This window comes from Giraffa tippelskirchi, chromosome 6, assembly GCF_054371585.1.
Source record: "Giraffa tippelskirchi isolate mGirTip1 chromosome 6, T2T-mGirTip1v1.2.pri, whole genome shotgun sequence".
In the NCBI taxonomy this organism is placed as follows: domain Eukaryota; kingdom Metazoa; phylum Chordata; class Mammalia; order Artiodactyla; family Giraffidae; genus Giraffa; species Giraffa tippelskirchi.
The window spans coordinates 123,043,999-123,053,739 of record NC_137280.1 but is presented as its reverse complement, the minus strand read 5'-3'; the positions used below and the strand labels follow the sequence as shown (position 1 = coordinate 123,053,739).

Genomic DNA, 9,741 nt, shown 5'->3' with positions numbered 1-9,741 from the left:
TTTCCTCTGGTATCAGAAGAATAATGCAACGAGTGAAAGCCCTGGATACAGGAGCTATAAAGCAACCTATACTATTCAATCAGTGAAGCAGACAATGTAGCAGTTATAGAAAGAACCACTGAAACAGCCATTTAAGTAGGTCAAAACCAGTCAAGTACCAATCTCATATGGTTAAACCTAATTACAGTGCACCACCATCAATCCCGTTTCTGCTGGAATAGGTTAGGAAACTCAATTTTCACACGAGAGAATACTGCACCTGAACCAACCTTTAATAATTACAGGTTTCCACTCACAGATCTCAGGAAACAGGAAATGTTCCATTTAAACCATAAGCTCCTAAACAGGTTCTTGTAGCCCCTGACCCAAAAGGTAGATATTTGGGACAATGGCTGGGAAGTGGAGAGTCCACATGAGTGACTTCAGGGACCAGAAACCACTGATTAAAGACTGTGAGATTGCAAATACTATTTTTTTCTGGGGAAATGGCCCACTGCTCTTAGTGATTTCTTGAAGGAATCTGTGACCAAAAGGGGGTTAAGAACCATAAGTTTTTCCTAAATGGGAAATCAATCTACCTTACTAGTCTAACTGCTGAATTCAAGCCATAACCCTTGATCCATGTCCCCCTTGCCTTTAGCCATCAATCTACCTTACTAGTCTAACTGCTGAATTCAAGCCATAACCCTTGATCCATGTCCCCCTTGCCTTTAGCCATCTTCCATCTTGCCTTTCCATTTCTTAGGTATCCTTGATCTACCCTCTTTCATGAAGCCTTCCCCATTCAGCCCACACTGGCTGTTTCACTCAAATTCTTACACTCTTATTTTTCAAATTTTTAATGTTCAGTTCAGGAACTTACAGCTTTTGATATTTTCTATCTTCCCTTGGGTTATTTTGAAGCAAATTCCAGAAATCATAATTTTACTCTAACATTTCAGTATGTACCTCCAAAAGGATTATTCTATAAAATATAACAATATCATGATCACATCAAAAAATTAATCCCTTAATAGAAAAGCTGTGAGTGTTCAAATTTTCCCAATAATTTCATAACTTTTGGCTGCACCACAGGGCACACAAGATCTTAATTTTCTGATAAGGGATTGAACCTGTGCTCCCTGCAGTGGAAGCACAGTCTTAACCACAGACCACCAGGGAAGTTCCGTAACTTTTCCAACTGTTAACGAGTCAGGAGCCAGTAAAGCCCACACCTTGTATTGGTTGATACATCCCGTAAGTCTCTCTTAAAACTAGGTTTCTCTGCTACTTTTTCCTCCACTTTGCAATGTTTTTGTCCTGCAACCTCTGACATCTTACATTTCACTGATTGCATTCCTGTGATATCATCAGCATGCTCTTCATCCCCTATGGATCTGATTCAGGTTAAGCTTTTTGAAAAGATTGGATGGTATGTACTTTCATCAAAGGGTATACAACTCTGGTTGGCTCTTTTGTGATGTCAGCAGCCACTGATGATCATTACCTAGTTCTCTTTAATTTCATTAAAGGTGTACTATGCTATATTTTCTTCATTTTTTTATATGGAATACCTCTACAGTGAGACACTTGCCCTCACATCAAGTAACTAGTTAACCTGAAGTATAGTTCTTATGGGAAAGAACTGGTTTTTAAAATGAGTTATTTTCTAGTATTAATCAAAGGTGAGACCAGTGAAATTTCTTGGTGTCTTTGTGAACTCATGCGTTTTAACTTGCTTGATATGCTTCATGGGGCTTCCCAGCTGGCTGAGAGAGTAAAGAATCAAGCCTGCAATGCAGGAGACCCAGGAGAGGAGGGCTCGATCCTTGAGTCGGGAAGATCCCTTGGAGGAGAGCATGGCAACCCACTCCAGTACGCTTGCCTGGAGAATCGCATGGATAGAGCCACCTGGTGGGTGGTCCATGGGGTCACAAAGAGTTGGACATGACTGAAGTGAAGGAGCACACAAGGATGTACGCACGCATTGTGCTTTATACTGGCTTAATTTTAACAAGACCCCATTAGTAAAGGACAATGTCTTCAATAAACAGTGCTAGGAAAACTGGACAACCACAAGCAAATGAACGAAAATGGATCACTATTACACCACATACAAAAATTAACTCAAAGTGAGTTAAAGACCTGGATGTAAGAGCCAAAACGAAACACTTATAACAGAGACAGTAAGCTCCTTGACATCAATTTTGGACTTACTGGATTTGACACCAAAAACAAAAACAAACAAGGTGGGGAGTACATCAAACTAAAAAGCTGTTTCTGCACAGCAAAGGAAACCATTAACAAAATGAAAAAGCAACCCATTGAATGGGAGAAAATATTTGCAAATCATGTATCTGATAAGAAGTTAGTTCCCAAAAATACATTAACACAAACCAATAGCAAAAAAATAATCCAAGCAAAAATGGGCAGAAAACATGAATAGACATTTTTCCATAGACACACAGATGGCCAAAAGGTACATGAAAAGGTGCTAAACATCACTAGTCATCAGGGAAATATAAATCAAAACCACAATGAGGTATCACCTCACACCTTAGAATGGCTATTGTGAAAAAGACAACAACAACAAAAAAAGACAAATAACAAGTGTTGGCATAGATGTGGAGAACAGGGAACCCTTGTGCACCATGACTGGAAATGTAAATTGGTGCAGCTACTATGGAAAAGAGTATAGAGGTTCCTCAAAAAATTAAAGATAGAACTACTGTAGGATCTAGAAATTCTGCTTCTGGGTATTTATCCAAAGAACAAAAATTTTGAAAAGATGTATGCACCTAGATATTCACAGCAGCTTTATTTATAGTAGCCAAGATAGGGAAACAACCTTAAGTATTCATTGATGAATGAATGGATAAAAATGATGTGGTGTATATATATAATAGAATACTATTCAGCCATAAAAAATCATGAATTCTTGCTGACTATGATAACTTGAGGGCATTATGCTAAATGAAATGTCACAGAAGACAAATAATGTATAATCTCACTTATGCTCATGTTCATAGAGAACAGATAGGTGGTTGCCAGGGGTGAGGTTAGGGGTAGGGTGGGAGTGATAAGAAGTGTTATTTTATATAGCTTCTAGTTATAAAATAAATCAGGATTCCCTGATGGTCTAGTGGTTAATAATGTGCCTTGAATAAACCAGGACTCCCTGGTGGTCCAGTGGTTAATAATGTGCCTCGCAATGCAGGAAACACAGGTTCAGTCCCTGGACCTAGAAGATTCCATATGCCGCACAGCAACTAAGCCCATGTGCCACAACTACTGAGCCGGTGCTCTGGCCCTTAATCACAACTACTGAGGCCCATGCACACTAAAGCCTGTGCTCTCCAACGAGAGAAGCCACAATAAGAAACCTGCACACTGCAGCTAGAGAAAGACCGCACAGCAATGAAGACACAGCACAGCCAAAAACAAAATTTTTTAAAATTAAAAAATAAAATAAGTCAGTCTTGGGAATGTACCGTACAGTATGGTGACTGTAATTATATTGTTGTTTAGTTGCTAAGTAGTGTCTGACTCTTTGCGACCCCGTGGACTGTGGCCTGCCGGTCTCCTCTGTCATGGAATTTTCTAGGCAACAATACTGGAGTGGGTTGCCATTTCCTTCTCCAAGAGATGTTCCTGACCCAGGGTATGAACCTGCACCTCCTGCATTGGCAGACGGAGTCTTTACACCTGAGCCATCCGGGAAGCCCTGTAATTAATTATACTATATTACAACAGACCGGTTCCAAATCAGGAAAGGAGTACGTCAAGGCTGTATTTTGTCACCCTGCTCATTTAATTTATATGCAGAGTACATCATGAGAAATGCTGGGCTGGATGAAGCACAAAATGAAATTAAGGTTGCTGGGAGAAATATCAGTAACCTCAGATATGCAGATGACACCACCCTTATGGCAGAAAGCAAAGAACTAAAGAGCCTCTTGATAAAAGTGAAAGAAGAGAGTGAAAAAGTTGACTTAAAACTCAACATTCAGAAAACTAAGATCGTGGCATATGGTCCCATCACTTCATGGCAAATAGATGGGAAAACAATGGAAACAGTGACAGACTGTATTTTGGGGGACTCCAAAATCACTGCAGATGGTGACTGCAGCCATGAAATTAAAAGACGCTTGCTCCCTGGAAGAAAAGTTATGACCAACCTAGACAACACATTAAAAACCAGAGACGTTACTCTGCCAACAAAGGTCCGTCCAGTCAAAGCTATGGTTTTTCCAGTGGTCATGTATGAGTGTGAGGGTTGGACTATAAAGAAAGCTGAGCACTGAAGAATTGATGCTTTTGAACTGTGGTGTTGGAGAAGACTCTTGAGAGTCCCTTGGACAGCAAGGAGAGCCAACCTGTCAATCCTAAAGGAAATCAGTCCTGAATATTCACTGGGGGGACTGATGTTGAAGCTGAAACTCCAATACTTTGGCCACCTGATGTGAAGAGCTGACTCATTTGAAAACACCCTGATGCGGGAGAGATTGAAGGTGGGAGAAGGGGATGACAGAGGATGAGATGGTTGGATGGCATCACTGACTCAATGGACATGAGTTTGACTAGGCTCCAGGAGTTGGTGATGGACAGGGAAGCCTGGTGTGTTGCAGTCCATGGGGTCGCAAAGAGTCAGACATGACTGACCAACTGAACTGAACATACGGAATGCTTGAAAGTTGCTAAGAGAGTAAATCTTACAAGTTTTCCCAAAAAAAGAAAAAAATTATTTAATTATGTGTGGTGATGGATTTTAGCTAGATTTACTGTGATCTTTTTACAATACATAAAAATATTGAATCATGTTGTACATCTGAAACTAATATGTCAATTGTACCTCAATAAAAAAAGTCTATCTAGATATTAAAAGTACTCATAAAAAAAAAAAGACCCCAGTAGTCTTTGTTCCTTTGCTTTCTAAATGATATAGCAAAGTGCTTCAGGCTCAATTTGTTCTTTTCTGTCTCAGTCCTATAGTTACCTCTCCTCTTACACTATTGTCTATTTATTTAGCATTCCTGTATCTTTTTTCCCCTGACCACCACCATAAATTTAAGGATTGCACTACATCTAAAAATGTTTAGTACTCACCCCAGCCCTCTGCTAGACAGAAAACTTGTATGTGATTAATATTTATGGAATTGAACTGAAAGATTAGCATCTGTCTAGCAATTCTACGAGGATCTCTACTGAGTCAAAACAGGCAGCACGGGAAATATTAAGCACTTACTTACCTCCTCCTTAGGTGGTTCAATGGCATGACTCAATCTCACTCTGCTAATTATTCTTTCACATTATGGGAAGACCTACAACAGCTAGTGAGTACTCCCTAAAACAATCCTAAAAAAAACGAGAAAATTTTTTTTCTAGAGCTGAAAGAATGAGAAAGAGTTCTCTACACATATTATTAAAGTTAGAAATCATTCTAAGGTAAAGCATCTAATGATCAATATCTGATTAATTTAACAAGATTGAATTAGTGTAAAGATGTTTTGTTATCTACAGAGGAAACTCCTGTCATTCCTTAGTTGTAGTTCCTCTTCCCACTGAAAGGTTATGTTTCAACACTGGGGTCCACAGGGGAGGAAATGATACCTTACACTGGCCCATTTCAAGTCACTTTCACACACATCTGCACTCCATAGTTAAGCCACTGTGCCTTACATCAATTTACAAAAAATCTCATATCTTTTGTATTATATCATATAGTTTAGGTCTTCTCCAGTGACTTTTACTTACTGTAAGACTTTTTTTATTTGAAGATGGAATCTACAGAACCTCATTTCTCAAATTCACTATGGTTAAGTACACCAAGAATTGAGGGCAGACTACACATTCCTTTATTGATCTCTACTTCATGAACTTGTAAGCACTTTAGAGATGGTCTAATCCAGAGAATTTTCTATTTTTTATTCTTCTAGGCACAGAAACATTTTTTCTTTTTAAAGAAACTACTACCTGTAATTCTTGGGTGGATGGATGGAGCAGGGAAAACATATACTAAGATACCTAGGAAAAAAATCATTCATTCTACTAATATAGTTAAGGTTATAAATATTCAGGATTTTAAACTACAACTCTGAAAATTTCTAACAATTATTAACAAATCAGCAATGGAAGTAGGGGTAAATATATCACAAACCTATTTTATTGGCCCCACCAGAAGGAAAGAATCCCTAAGAACTGTACTTTGGATCTGTTCTTAGTTTCTCAAACTTATTTGCTGATGAAGCAAGTACTGTCATAGATCCTCAATAGAAAGAGTACAGAAAATAGTGGAAGAGGACAGAACAAATTAGCAGAAACTACAAAGAGAACTAAAATTCACTGGTGACACATGCTTGCTGTAAATGGTATTAGGAGCTTCACACAAATTATCCAGATAATAATACTCCCAACAAAACAGATGGAATTCCCATTTTACAGATAAACAAACTGAGATTCTTCAAGCGTTAAGTTGACTTGCTCAAGGTAAGGAGAGTCAAGGCTCAGCCCTAAGAATTCCTAGCTCCAGACTTCTTCTCTTTAACAAACCCACTGACTTCTAGAAGAGTCATAGGTTTGCCTTAGCAAACCTTTCCAGAACCATCCCTTCCTTTCCTTTTCCACCTTGGCTACTCCTAAATTGGCCTCTACACTGGCAACCAATTCTCATTCTGTACCTAAAAGCACTTTAGTCTCAAGTTGCTACAGGTTTTTTCAACATCAAAACAATCCATATTTTTCCTTTCCTCCAAATCTGCACCTATTTAGTAGGAATGTCACCTATACCCCATATTTAAAATTACTCCCTAATGTTAGATCTGGGGGGAAAGTTCCGAGGTCATCAAGAACAAATCTTTCATTTTTCAGAGGACAACCTGTGCCTAGAGAGACTATATATTCTGGATTTTGAAAAAAATCTTTATCACTCATATTACAGGAGGTTCTCCTGGACAATGGTCGGTCAGACTCCTCCTTGCCAAAGGGAAGAGCATCTCTGTTCCTCCCAAATCTCTTCTACTAGAGATCCATGTCAGCTTTTGCCTCTAATGCTCTATTTCCAACTCGTAAGTACAAAGACAGTGAATTTGCAGCAACTCGGCAAATAAGCTTTTTAGGGCTACAGTTAAACTGCCTGGATTTAAAATATTTTAAGAAATAAGTTGCAGGAATATTACTGAGCCACACAAAAGAATGAAATAACACTGTCTGCAGCAACATGGATGGACCTAGAGATTGTCATACTGAGTGAAGTCAGAAAAAGACAAATATGGTATCACTTATATGTGGAATCTAAAAAAAAAAGGTAAAAATGAACCTATTTACAGAACAGAAATGCAGTCACGGGTGTAGAAAACAAACTTATGGTTACTAAGGGGAAAGGAGAGGGGAGGGATAAATTGGGAGATTGGGATTGACATATATACACTGCTATATATAGAACGGGGTTTCCCAGGTGGCTCAGTGGTAAAGAATCCACCTGTCAATGCAGGAGCTGAAAGAGACATGGGTTCAATCCCTGGGTTGGGAAGATCCCCTGGAGGAGGAAATGGCAACCCACTCCAGTTTCTTGCCAAGATAATCTCATGGACAGAGGAGCCTAGTGGACTACAGTCCATGGGGTCGCAAAGAAGTAGACACAACTGAGCACCTATATATAAAACAGTTGACTAATAAGAACCTGCTGTCTAGTATAGGGAACTCTACTTGATACTCTTTTAATAACCTATATGGGAATAGAATCTAAAAAGGGGTGAATTCATGTATATGTGTAACTGATTTGCTTTGCTGTACAGCAAAAACTAACACAATGCTGTAAATCAACTATACTCCAATAAACATTAATTTAAAAAAATGAACAGCAATTCTATCTGGGATGTCACTATGCTTACCTCAGCATAAAACAGAAAAGCAAGCCTGTGAGCTAGTCTAGAACGCCTGTTAAGCCATCACACATGGGCCTAAAACAACACTATCAACATAAAAATGAGCAAGAAAAGAAAATCAAGGCAAACGAGTATAAAAACAAGGAATTGGGGCAAAGAGAATGAAGTAGGGAAAATGGAGGGACACAGCAGACATCCAGTCAGTAAGCAGTATTTATGACTATTTAAGAAGGGCCACTACTAACCACAGTCAATGGCACATGGTAGAAGTACAATAACCATTATATGATAAGTGAACATATGGTAAAAATTACAAAATGGAAGCGATTCCATTCTGGGAATTCATTTGCTGGGGGAGAGACTTGCCCTAAGTCAATGTCCTCAGTCTGAGCAACTTCCTTTCCCTTTTCTTTGCTTGAGTTTCCCAATCTACGAAATGAGAGTAAAAGCCCCATTTCCAAGGTGTGGATAAAGTTGAGATAACCCGCAAAAAGGATTCAAAGCTCACACAAATGCAACCACCTGAGCACCCACCGCTGGCGTGTTAAATCTCGGATTTAAAAAGCACAAGAAATTTTCAAAAATTCCCCACAACCTGCTCATCTTCCCCATCTAAGTAAAGCTAACCATTTCAATACTCTGGGAGTCATTCTCGTTCTTCCTCCTCATCCAACCTATCATCCAGCCCTAACCATTCTAACCCTCAAATATCATTCACTGTACTGTCATCACCCTAGTCTAAGCTACAATTATCTCTCACATAAATTACTAACCTTGCTCCAGCACACGAGCTTTTGCAATTCCTGAAATGTGTTATGCTCCCTCTTGACAAACTCCTATTTACCCTTTAGGTTTCATTCTAGTTTTCACTCATTCCTCTTTCATTACACACTCACACCCCTCTGAAGTACTTACGTATTTGGGCAATTATTTTATGACACAAACGTATAAAATCACAGACGGCTATAAATCAACTAAACTGAGAGCACCACGAAGGTAGGCACTGTTATCTGTCTGGCTCTTCTCAGGAAACCCGGGCCTGGCACACAGCTTGGGCCCAAATACCTGAATGACTCCAGCTGAGGTGGAGACATAAAGTAGTCAACTACAACTCCAAAGTCAAAAACACAGCTGCCCACGTTGCTTCAACATTCTCCCCACCTTTACTCTCCACAGCTCAGATCAAACCATTCAAGGTATCAGATACCTCCTGTCTTCAACCTCAGGCAGCCCCTGCTTTCTCCCCTTCCCCATAAAGTTTCAGGTCCAAAGAGAACCCCTCTTAGCCCTGGGCCGGGAAGGAACGTGCTTCTTTTGCCCGTGCGGGTGTCGGGGTGCTGGACTACCCGGGAGAAATTTCCTAATCCTGACACCCTGGCTGCGCGTCAGAACACAAGTCCGCGGAGCCGTGACGCACGCAGGCCCAAGCGCTTCGTCAGCTGTGAAGTAGCAAAGAGTGAGGCGCTTCTTTGAGACTTCTCAGACGCAATTCAAACCGCGCGTCCCAGCTCGAAAGTAAAAATGCGTCGCAGACCCTCAAAAGTCCATTCCACTCAAGAAGGTGGGAGAGAAAAGACAACGACCCACGCGCCTTGCCCTTTAAGAAACACCCCCGGTTTAGGAAGCCAGGATTAAATTCTCGCGATATTCACTTACTTCCGCCCGCTTCCTGCTCTTTGCTCTCCGAACCGGAAGGAAGGAGATATTTCCCCGCCCCCGGCTTCTACCTCACAAGGCAGCGCGGCCCCAGATGAGACCAATCGGCGGGTTCATTGTAGGCCACGGCCCAAACAGCCAATAGAAAGTCGCGGCGCGCGCAGAGCTCCCCCTCTTCCTCGCTGGCCCCCTCCCTTCCGCCCGCCGACTACCACTCAGCCCC

The 9,741-nt window shown here is 40.5% G+C and overlaps 1 protein-coding gene and 1 long non-coding RNA gene across 2 annotated transcripts in view; one reads left to right on the top strand and one right to left on the bottom strand.

Annotated features, from left to right (window-relative positions):
- Positions 1 to 9,525, bottom strand: part of CTNNA1 (catenin alpha 1) — a 370,505-nt gene extending 360,980 nt beyond the window's left edge. The window contains exons 1-2 of the mRNA XM_081500833.1: positions 8,778 to 9,525; positions 5,229 to 5,334 (exon numbers count right to left, since the gene is read on the bottom strand). The gene's annotated coding sequence lies outside the window, so the exon portion shown is untranslated. The remainder of the gene's footprint in view (positions 1 to 5,228; positions 5,335 to 8,777) is intronic.
- LOC145510233 (uncharacterized) lies at positions 4,252 to 9,699 on the top strand. The gene is made up of 2 exons (XR_014056892.1): positions 4,252 to 4,606; positions 7,591 to 9,699. It is a non-coding gene; the product is annotated as an uncharacterized LOC145510233 (long non-coding RNA).
- The last annotated feature ends 42 nt before the right edge of the window (positions 9,700 to 9,741 follow it).